Consider the following 13109-nt stretch of genomic DNA (forward strand, 5'->3'; position numbering starts at 1 on the left):
AACGCGCCAGGAACATGCCTCAGTAGTTTAGTCCCTGGTGTGGCACGCCACTAGCATATGTGTAGGTTTTTAGGCCTAATCGACCTGGCGCTACAATGGCGCGATGCGCCACTATCGCGCCAAGAGCGTTTTAGCCTATTTTTCAGAATTTTAGAGAAAGGGCAATTTGGGAATTGTCCCAAATTATATATACACAAGCCTTGAACGTTGTAGGACCATTTTTAGCCTCTCCCTCTCTCTCTAAAAAGCCCTAGAAAATTTCTCTCTTCTTCTTCTTCTTCTCCAAATCCTTCTTCAACAAGATTTGCCTCCAAGAGCTTCAAGACTTCAAGTTTCCATTGAAGACCCAACAACAAGGTTTCTTAAAAATCTATTCTAAGGTATGTAAGGCTACTCAAAACATGGGTTAAGTCCACCCATGTGCCCTATACTCTCCTTGAGGTTAAATATCCATAAGAATGGAGTTTCTTGATAGGTTTATGTTTGAATGAGTCTTGTCTCCTATTAATTTGATTCTTATTGTATGAATGTTGTTGAGCTAAGAAATCTCTAAAATCTTCATGTTAGCATAAGTCGATGGATATGAGGTATAACATGCTTTGTTGATTTTCTTAACCATGTGATTTTGTTGAATATGTCAATTTCCTTAAATGTGTTACTCCTCTTGAATTGTTGGTTTAAAATTCTTAGAGTTGTGATGAGTCCTAAGGATGTGATAAATGAGGAGAGGAATGGTTGGTTATGTTTGTGGATATTATAAATGCATATCTAATTTAGGTTTCATTGAGTTGATTGGAGGATAGAATTGACGAGTGGACAAGGTCCTAAATGAGACTTGCCATTATGACTCGATTGAGTTGAATTGAGGATAGAGTTGATGAGTTGGCAAGGTTCTAAATGAAACCGGCCGTGAGGGCTAGTTTGAGATGATTGGATAGAGTCTTATGATCATGGAGTCATGAAAGGAGTATCGAGCACCGAAGCGGGTAAGAGTATAGTCCATACTCAAACCCCAAAAACTATGCCGCCAGCGTAGGTAGGGATGGAACCGTTAAAGTTGGATGCTTCCCGTGGGATCGAACCGTTAAAGTCGGATATTTCCCATTTTATTGTCCTGAAATGATAGTACTTGACTAATTTATGGAATCCATGATTAGGGAGGCGTTCATGCCCTAGAAAGGTATGGACGGACGTGGCAACAACGTCAGCTTATTATACTATCACTGGCTCATAAGTGATGGTTGTCGGATAAGAAAAACTCTCATTTAGGTCTTGATAGTACTCTGAGTCAGTTGAGTTGAGTGGCATGTGATTTGGTCCCGTCTAAACCATTTCTTGTTAGATTTAGGACACTTGAGTGAGTTGTTACTTATTTATGAGTTGAGATTTCCGAGTTGGTTGATCCTTTTCTGATGTTGTTTTATTCGGCCATTTTACATACTCGTACATTCCACATACTGACGTCATTTGGCCTGCATCGTTTCATGATGCAGAGACAGGTACCAGAGATCATCAACCGGCGCACCGTTGAAGATCTACACACCTCCAGATACTTGGTGAGCCCTCCTAGTTTTCGGAGGATGTCAAACTTTCTTTACCGTTTTGTTTGCTTTCTTTATCCTTGCTTGTTGGTAGCATGGGCTTGTCATTGGCACCTCCTAGATTTTGATAGAGGCTTCATAGACCAGAGTGTGGGAAGGTTAGACTGTTATATTGAATAGCTTTTATTATACTTGTTTTGTTGAGTTGATAGTGTTTGGCCTTCGGCCTTTATAATATGAATAGTATGCTTATGATTGAGTCCTCCACTGAGTGAACGTGATTGAATGAAAGTGTGATTGGACCAGGTGGTTCGTTTGAAGGCCAGAAATGGCTTTCGAGTGACGGCCGCGCCTAGGGTACCCTCCCGGGGCATGACAGGAAAACTCGGTGGCGTTGAAAAGAGGATTCAAAGACCTTTAATTTGATACGTCCTGGGACACCTAACTCTTAAATTTCAGAAAGTTATGGTGGTTTGAATTTGACTCTTATTTAATCTTATACAAAAACGCAATCGGTAAATGATCTTTGAACTCAACTTAGTACTAGAGGTTCTTCATGACCCTAATTCACCTCTAATATACTTCAAATACTTAGGAATTGATATTAAAACATATGTACAATTAGGAGTCAGCGGGATCGGTCCTGTACGCATAAGGAGAATGATTCGGGTCTTAGCTTAAATCAAGTATAACAATTTATAGCATTTAGGGGTTACTCAATCCAAATTAGCTGATTTTCTCTTTTTTTTCGTGTGTATTAGTCCGTGAATATTTTGGTGATATGACTTTCGGTCAATTTTATTCTAAAACCATTATGAGATCCTCCAAATGACTCGGGGGAACAGTACGTGTAATCTCAGCATGATCCATGACATATTTGTTGCATTTTAGAGGTCACTAAAATAGAATTAGGCGATTTTCTCATATATTTTTTCCGAATATGTTAGCTCATGATTATTTTGGTGATATGTCTTTCAATCAACTTTTTTCAACAGAACCTTCCATAATGACCCGAGAGAGCAGTATGTATTGACATAAATAAAATCCCCATATAATTGACATGGTTTTAACCAAATAAATTGCTTAGCAAATTAAGCCTAAAATATAGAATACTCTTCGTTTTATCATCTTTCGTTCAATCTCTCTCATTCCATGTGTCTAAAATCTCTTATTCGTTCTATTCTTTAAATATTTTGAATTAAAACTAATATTTATCAAATTATGTCTCATATATTTTTGATTGTTTCCGTTGATTGAGTACGATGATGGATATCAATTTCAGCATAAAATTGTAATTTACATAATAATATACATTATACGCACACTAGCATAATATAGCTCAAATAAATGAGTATTATACATACTAGTATAAATTAATATGTATTCATGTTATTCCAGCTATAAGTTGTATGTATCAGGTACCAAAACATAATGAAAGTTGTCATAATTAGATACCAGATACATTAGAAAGTGAGGTATACGAGATGTTAAGAAAGAGAAGGAAAAAGGAGATTTTTGTAATTAATTCAAATGAAAGGGATTTTTAGAGATTATGTTATCTTAAATCGTGTAGTTACCACTTTTTCCTAAATATATATAATAAGGCCAAAAGATTCATATAAAAGCATCGGAAAGATTCATATAATTAAAAGATCAAAAGAGAACTTACTACAATACTAAAACATCCATCAATCTTCTTACTTAAACAAAAGAGGTTTGTGAACCGATAGATAAACTAATAAAAAGAGATTGTAACAAGAACGAAAAAGTGCATCAATCATACAAAAACAAATTCTAAGTAAGTAACCTTGGAGAGATCAAGCTCTCGATAAAAGCGAATTCTTTCTGAGCGATACCTTGAGGCAATAATGTAAAGGACCCTATCCGTGTCCTGAATGCATTGTCCCCACATTGTAAGTGTAAGCACCAGAATAACACTTCACCATTTCCAAATCTATATCTCGGTACGGGTATACGAATATCGGGATCCACCATAGTAAATACTGAACTCCAAGATTCCTTGAGACCATAGTCTTTCATTACCCATAACTTAAAAGTGTGGTTTCCCTGATCATACACATTAGAATAAACACAAAGCATTCATTCCATTATCGAAATGCCAATGTTGACACTGTTCATCAGGCAGATTTGCTCTGGCAATGATATCTCTCCATACACTTCTCGAGAGATATTAAATGAAACCATAGTATAATTTCTTGAAATACCAACCCAATGAAATACCCCATGTATCAATGCCAAAGAATGCATACCAGACACCATATTGTAAATCACATGAGGATGATCATCGATTTTTCTCCAAAAACCACTTTTCAGCGTGAAAATTTCACCAGGTACTTTGCAACCATCATTTTCGTTCTCGGCAATTTTAAGGATCTTATAATCGTCAATAGTCGAGTCAAAGCTCAATCCCAAACAAGAAAAATCCTTCACTGGAAATTCTGGAGTGGGAAGAACATTTGATTCTCCCGTGGAGGAATTCCATAACAAAAGAATGTGGCGTTCAACGGTATTTTTACGAACTCTGATAATAAATAAACCATCGCAACCACAATATACTTTGCAATATCGTGGTTCAAAATTTAAAGGACAACCTAGTTCTCGTAAATCCTCAACCAGTTGAACCGATGATAAAGAACCACAATAAATAGAAAATATATCTTTTTCATGGCCAAGTTGGTAAAAGAGAATCTTTTGGGAACTTTGGTCATTTTTGGCATAATTGAAATGCTTCTTTCTAAAATATGATTCATCGATCAATATTCTTCCAAAATTTTAAAACACATTTAAAAGAAAAGGAGATCGCACAGATAACCTGCTGAGGATGTCTGCAAGCGTGTCATTTTCAAAGTGAACTTCCATGGCCTAAATAGGACAAAAAAGTGCTATTAGACATTTGTTTCTTGAAGTGTTCAAATATTATACAATTTCAACTAAGAGTTTAGAAATGATAAACCCAAATAGGGGTATTATAATTAATGTTCTGGCTTTAATTTTCAAGATTAAAAATTAATTAATGTTCTGGCTTTAATTTTCAAGATTAAAAATTAATTAATGTACTCTAAGTCGCTAGCAATGTAAATAATCACTCACTATTAGTGGAAAATTTGAGCAGCTGTAATAGGTAATTTATTTGTTGTAATAGTTCAAATATAGTGGGATCAAGAAGATGTATTAATTAATAAAGATCATTTTTCCTTTAAAATATATAATATAACTATTTAGAAATATTGTTATTGGGTGAGAGTAGGGGTAAGTATGTGGACACTGGAGCGTATCTAATTAAAGGAATATTTATCACCGCAAAATTTATATGATTAAACCAAATGTATATTGAAACTAGTAATAGTAAATTATAGAACATATAATTAATGGGTTAAACCAATTTCAATACCTTCAATGTAGAATGAATATATATATACATATATATATTAGAAGATAGCAATAATTTTGGACTTATGATTTTAAAAGTTTGATAAGTTCAATGATTAAAATAAAACTAAAGGTGAAATTAATCAAATTTATATGTTAAATCTATCTCTCAGTAGTGGACGTATTCTTTTGGTTTGGATAAAATCAATTTTCAAAATGAGGAAAATTATTTTCCTTTCTTGTCTTGCCCAAAAATTTTCTTTATTCTCATTGGAGAAAGACTCTCCCGCGGCAAGGTTTTACACATAGGGCCAGCTGCTTTCTTTATCTCGCTTGCCCTTAGTCCGTCTAGCGCCTTTCGGTTGGGGTCCGCCCTGGGGGTTAGGTTAGACCGCTTGGGTTTGTTTTCGTCTATCGAAGACAATCAATGTGTCAGCCATTCTTCCCCCATTAGACTTGTCGATCCTTTGCTTTTTTTCCTTCTCTCTTCCAGTTCTCCCCCTCAGGAACAAGTTTCATAAGTTTTATTCCAAGTTTATTGTCTCATCCTCACTCACCAAATGCTTCCAACCCCAACCGTTTGACCACACTAAACACCCACTCCCCACCGTATCCTACCCCGGTCCTCAGTAGTGTTTTGCTAGATTACATATGAATTCTCCTGAAATAAATATTAAACTTACTTACCAAAAACTAGAATATTCCTAAGAAACATAATTCATTTTAAAACAAAATATTTTCTAAGAAACCATTTTTCTTCTGACCAAACACACCTTAGGTCTAAAACATTTTTAACAATTAGAGTAAATTGAACAGGAAAAAGACATTTTTTGGTCCTAGCAACAAAAAACACATGGTAGGATTTGTAACCCCCGGTTTTAATAAAGAACAACATAAAATCTAAGTCCAACCAATAACAAACTTCAATAAATGAACTCAATATGGTACACTGTAAACTTACCTGATCCAGATCAACAATATCCATCGACTTTGCGTTCTTTGATGGCTCCATAACTTTTTATCCTGCATTTAAAAATTATATAAAATTGAATCAAACATCACCATTGTTAAGAAATCAAAGCACATAGAAGAAAGAAAATTGTATGATACCTTTGACAATTGGATTGGAAAGTATTGATTTGTACTTCTTTTGTTGGTGATTAACCATAGTTGGAGCTTTCAATTTTAATGCTAGGATTTGAGCTTTCGATTTTAATTCTAAGATTTCTCGTCTTCTACATTGCTAGGATGTTAATGTTAGGCTTGTATATAAGTTGGTTCTATTTATTTCTGGAAATAATATAAATACATTACCAATAAGATAGGTTTTCATAATCTAGCCTATTTAGTACTGCCCAACAAAACATACCATTATTATCATTTTACTTATAACTCAGTGAATTTAAAAATATAATATTCACTTTGAAACTACAATCAAACCTCGGTATAATAGCCGCGCTTGTCTGAAAATTTTATGATTGTTATAGAGTGTTATATACGTATACTAATATTTGACGTTTAGATGTTTTAAACAAATATGCACAAAAACTAGTTTAATGATTTTCTTTTAGATATTCATACATGAAATTTATTATGAAAGTAATGATGATTATCCGTAAGCATGTCCTTTTCAAAGTTAATATCCATGGCCTAGATAGGACAAAAAGTGCTATTAGACATTTGTTTCTTGAAGTGTTCAAATATTATACAATTTCAACCAAGAGTTTAGAAATGATAAACCCAATTAGAGATTAAAAATTAATTAACTCTAAGTCGCTAGCAATGTAAATGATCACTCGCTATTAGTGGAATTTGAGCAGTTGTAATAGGTAATTTATTTGTTGTAATATTTCAAATATAGTGGAATCAAGAACTTGTATTAATTAGTAAAGATCATTTTTCCTTTAAAATATATAATATAACTATTTTGAAATATTTGTATTTGGTGAGAGTAGGGGTAAGTATGTAGAGGCAGGAGCGTATCTAAGGGAAGTTTTATCACCGCAAAATTTATATGATAATAATTTTGGACCTATGATTTTAAAAGTTTCATGAGTTCAAGATTAAAATAAAAATAAAGATGAAATCAATCAAATTTATATCATAAATCCACCTCCCAGTAATAGTGCATACATTCTTTTGAAAATCTGAATCTGCCTTTGTAATGCGGGGGTGGGGTGGTAGAGGTGGGAATTACAGGGGTTTGGGGTGGGATTGGATGTGTCGGAGGATGGAGAGAAATGAAATGATACTTATAGAACTTGATTTCCCTAATTCTACGAGGGAAGCCATTTCTCTCATTTTTAAGGAACTCGCTTTTCAAAATTTTGGTTTGGATAAAATCATTTTTCAGAAAATATATTTCAATTTATTCATGGTTGGTTGGTCAAAATATTTTTTCTAAAAGAAATTCCTTAAAATGAGAAAAATTATTTTCCTAATTGAAGTAAGGAACAAGTTTCATAAGTTATATTCGCACCAAACGCTCACTCCCCCCTTCCCCGATAGTGTTTTGCTAGATTATATATGAATTCTCCTGAAATAAATATTTAATTCTACTTACCAAACACTAGAATATACATAAGAAACATAATTCTTTTTTAAAAAAAAATATTTTCTAAGAAACCATTTTTCTTCTGACCAAATCCACCCTAGGTCTAAAACATTTTTAACAATTAAATTGAACAGGAAAAAGACATTTTTTCGTCCTAGCAACAAAAACACATGGTAGGATTTGTAACCCCGGTGTGTGTATATATATATACATAAAATCTAAGGCCAACCAACAACAAACTTGAATAAATTAAATGAACTCAACATGGTACACTGTAAACTTATCCAACAACAAACTTCAATAAATTAAATGAACTCAACATGGTACACTGTAAACTTACCTGATCCAGATCAACAATATTCATTGACTTTGTGTTCGTTGATGGCTCCATAACTTTTTGTCCTGCATTTAAAAATTATATAATATTGACTCAAACATTACCATCGTTAAGAAATCAAAACACATAGCAGAAAGAAAATTGTATAATACCTTTGACAATTGGATTGGAAAGTATTGATTTGTACTTCTTTTGTTGGTGATTATCCATCTTTGGAGCTTTCAATTTTAATGCTAGGATTTGAACTTTCGATTTTAATTCTAAGATTTCTCGTCTTCTACATTGCTAGGATGTGAATGTTAGGCTTATATATAAGTTGGTTCTATTTATTTCTGGAAATAATATAAATACATTACCAATAAGATAGATTTTCATAATCTAGCCTATTTAGTACTACCCAACAAAAAATACCATTATTATCATTTTCCTTATAATTCAGCCAATTTAAAAATATAATATTCACTTTGAAACTACAATCAAACCTCGGTATAATAGCCGCGCTTGTCTGAAAATTTTATGATTGTTATAGAGTGTTATATACGTATACTAATATTTGACATTTAGATATCATTTAGATGTTTTAAACAAATATGCGCAAAAACTAGCTTAATGATTTTGTGTACCAAGAAGAAAGAATGTATTTGTTAACCAATTTAACCAAAATAAATAAATAAATAATAGAAAGAGTATTAATGTAAAAAAGATAAATACTAGTAGACTTTCCTTGTGAAGTTATGACCATAACTGATGGAACCATTTAAATATATGTTTTTCTTTTAGATATTCGTACTTGAAATTTACAATGTTATTACATTAATGATGATTATCATAATAATTATTATTTATTTTTATACGTAATATATTTCTTATAAAATATTGTGTATGAAGTAACACTAAATTAATATAGGTGGGACAATAAAATATTATTATTTTGTAGAGGTATTATTTAATCGATAAATTAATATTTATTAATTTAAAGAGTGTTTTGAGATTCAATGAAGATTAATTTTGATTATGTCAAAATTATTGTATCTTGCTAATTTATGTATCATATTTATTGAATTCACATAAAAATAAATTTATTATACATAAAGTTCAATGGATACATCAAAATCATTGTATCTTACTAAATTATGTACCATATTATTGAATTCATATAAAAAAAATTCATTATACATAAAGTACAATGTATGTGTATTATTCATTGTAGTATATTATTTTTGTTAAATGATTCATTGTAAAATAAATTCAAGAATTTAATAATTCATTGTAAAAATAAATTCATTATACATAATGCCCATTGTTTCGTAATAATCAAAATATTATTCATTATGTCTTTACTAAAACTATTCTATGTATGACGATGAGAGAATAAACTATATAAGCAACATAAGAAATTTCTTGAAACCATATCCAAAAATGGCTTCTCATTTAAAAGATGTGACAAAATCAACAATAACAGATCAAATACGTAAAACATTATATGAGTATAAAAGATATCATTCCACATGATGAAACGACCTGAACCGTCGTTAATTAAGACTAGAAGAAATTGCAAGAAAAATAACTCAATTGGGTCCCACAATCCCACCAGAGCGGGATGGTCCAGCTACAGCGGCGCTGCTCCAGCGGGATATCGTCCGTCAAAGCAAGAGAACATGGGACAGAACTTAAGTCACAATTTTCTTGTTTTTCCATTTTTTCGGAGGGAAAGCTAGAGGCGAAGGTTACTGCAAAAATCCTCCAAAGGCTGCTCCTGACTTGGGAAGAGAAGGAGAAGGAATCTCAGCACTGGAAGGGTTTCAACCAACAACATTCATACCTATATTTCCTTTCAGATATCTGGAACCAAGGAATTGGAGTCGTGTTACCTTTCCGCTGCTGCTTGGCACCCAGGTAGGCTAGCCTTCTCTTATCTGAGTAGAAAATCTATACCCATTGCGTAGTATAGAAAAGAATTGAATGAGAACTCGTATAACTAAGCTATGGGTCATAGGTCATGGGCAGAAATTCGATTGTCATTAATGGTCTAACTTGAAGTGACCTTGGTAAGAAAGTTGTGTAATGATTTTGGAAGATGTTAGTTGTGATATTATTGCATTTAGATGGCTGAAGTTGTAAATGTCATAGTGGTAGGTACATTGATATAGAATACGTGAATATTTGTGATAAACCTTAGGGGTTAGCAACCTAAGTGATGGTTTTGTTCCCGTAAATATTTCATGTACTTGTTAAATTACTTCATTGTGTACACGTGTGTGTATGAATAGGGAAGCATACTATTGAATAGATGAAATGGTCACTTGCTATCCTGTTTTGTGATGTATCTGTTTTTGGTGATATAATGTGGACTGTTGTTGGCGAATTGTGGTTGATTTGCATAATTGGATCGGGTGTCACGTTTTGACACAAAATTAGATCAGATGTCACGTTCCGACATATTCTTGATTTGGGTGTCACGTTCTGACACATATATGGCTGAGTTAGGTCCTTTGAGAGGGTCAAGTGTGTGTGTATGGAAGGTCCTATAAAAGGACCCAATAATATCTGTAAATTATGTAATAGTGAGGGTAACTGTTAATGAGATGGGAAAAAGGACTTAAAAAGAACCCTGTTGATTTGTGGTATGCTATTAGTAAAGAACTGCGAATCTGTATAAAATTATTCGCGGGTAAGATGGTGGACCTTGTTAGGCCTCGATGTAATATATGTGATATTCTATATTTTCGGGTTTAGTGGTGGAGGTTGTTTGTTGGTAGGGAGTCGTTCTCATTGGAGGTGCAATTGAAAGTAGTAGTGGTAGTTACCTACAATTAGGGGTTAGTTATGAAGTGCGGTTATAGGATGGCTAAGACTTGGTGTTTTAAGACAACTAGGTCAAAGGCTAGTTATAGATGTGTGGAACCATTGAGTGGCTAAGATTGGCTTGTAATTTTTAGATGTGATAGTGAACCTGCAGTTAGTAGAGTGGTGAAGACTATAAAAGGGAGAGTAAGGAGTTTACTAGTAAGTTTGGGGTAGACATGCTTATAAAGTTTAATTATTATGATCTCTTTTATTTTCCTATTCATATATTATGCGATATTGTTTGTACTAATACTACTCGTGTTATGCCACTTGGCATAGTCTGGTGCAGGGTCAGTGATGTCTCATAGGTGAAGATGAAGACGATTCTCTAACAGATTCTATTTTTCCTTCTGTACTGTGGGAGCTATGTAATTATTTTATTTGTATATATTATACTCTTAGAACTCTTATACCTATTTTAGACTAGTATCTGTGGGGGTTTAAGTGTAATTTTTGTTTAAACTAGATTACTACAGATTTATTAGAAACTTTCAGGCTTAAAATACTCACGTTTGATATAAATTCTGTAATGTTTTTCATATAAGAGGTTAAGGGTTCTCCTATTTAGGTCATAGAGTGGATGCCCGCACGGTCTGATAGGTTGGGTCGTGATACATACTGGTATTAGATCCTAGGTTATCGATCTCCCAGTAGAAAAGCAAGTGTGGAATAGACTTTTGTGGATTGGTGTGTTGATGTCCATATCTAATCTTCATGAAGCTGTGAAGCATTCTAGGAAAGCATTCTATTTCTTCTCTCTTTATCGTGCGGTCTGTCGCTTGTGGTATTGGTTGAGTATAATTGGTATCTCTGGATTCCAATTGGTATCTCAACTAAGTAAACTGGATATTGTTGTCATGGTTGAAAGAATACAAGCCAGAGAAATCGGAACCGAGAAGGTTCCAATTGGTATCTTGCCTTAGAGGCTAAGTAAATGCATAGATGATCAACTAATGGTCATCCATGAAACAAGTTAATTTAATAGTTAAGCTTGCTTGTGTGATGAAGCTGAAATTGTGAGTATGTGCATACTATTTCTTGATTTAAATGTTAATGTGTGAAGTACACTTGCTTGAGTTGTTGCAATGATGCGATACATAACTGCTGGTACTTAAGTGAACTTGTTGTCAGAAAAGAGTCATAACTTGTTTATGTGCAATAGTACATTGATAAAACATAAGGTGACTAAGGAACGAGTTTCTGACGTGTTAAAGGATATACTAATGTGAGGGAATACAACTCTTAATTGTGTGTGGGCTTACCATTGGTAAAGATGGTAAAGGAATAGGATAAATTAGGCCGGTAGAGAAACTCTAATTTCGGGACAGTCGGAATTGGTTGGGAACCATGTGAGAAAAAGTGTTATTGTGGATCCTTAGCATAAGGGTGGTTACGAAAGATTCCTTATCATGATTCATAACTGGACTAAAGAAATGTGTGGCCAAACTGTGTCTATCTATCATAATGGTTTTATTTATTAGATTGAGTTTAGACGAACTCTATATTAAGAGTTGATTCTAGACCATGCTTTTATTTATCCTAAGGTTGTTAGTCCAATATGAGTAAGGAACTAATTTCTGTGGTGTGCACAATTATTTATGCTAAGGTAATGGGGAGTGGTAATCTCCTAACGTGTAGTGTTGGGTTTGACTTAAGGATAGTCCATGCTAATTTCTCGTTAGAAGGAGTCAAATGAGCTAACTTTTAACTCTGAGGGTTCTAAGGGGGAAATGGGGTAGGAAATACACCAGGAGAAAATTTTCTGAGGTTCTGCCTCAGCAAATCCCGCCCCAGCGGAATGGAGCAAGACAGAGACCCCAACAAAAACCCCCTGTTTTTCTCCTACTTTTGCAATTAACTCTGAAGCATAAATAACTAACTTTAAGGTCAACATAGTGCCCAACAAAGGAAGAATAAGCCATAAACAGATGGTTATATATATAGACAGCGATGTAAAGAAAATATTAGCATCCATGTGCTTACAAAAAATAGAAAAAGCAGTAAAGAAAGCAATAAATTGTTTGTTACATGCTTAGACGAGGCAAACCAACTAATAACAATGACTAACGGGAAGGAGGGGTAGTATCATCATCTGAATCTAATTTCTCTAGAGGGTACTCTCCTGCCCAGGCCTCGTTTAGGAAGTTAAACTCGTGGTACGATTTGGAAGAAAAATCCTTTCTGGTTTGCTTTAGCTTTTCCAACATTCACAAGTCCTCGAGCTCATGGGTGGAAAGCTCCCTCTAGGGAGAGACACAAGAGAAGATGACCTTGATTGTCCTCCACATCCACATCATAAGGTGATACCTCTTTATGCTCTTTCTCCTCTCCCACCGTAGCTGACGACGGATCATCTCCACCTCTATAGCAGTGGTTAGTGGCATTGGAATAGGGGTCTAGGAAAAACGGCCTCCTAGTCGCCTCCGTACCGCAGCTAAGT

This window comes from Solanum dulcamara, chromosome 8, assembly GCF_947179165.1.
Source record: "Solanum dulcamara chromosome 8, daSolDulc1.2, whole genome shotgun sequence".
In the NCBI taxonomy this organism is placed as follows: Eukaryota; Viridiplantae; Streptophyta; class Magnoliopsida; order Solanales; family Solanaceae; genus Solanum; species Solanum dulcamara.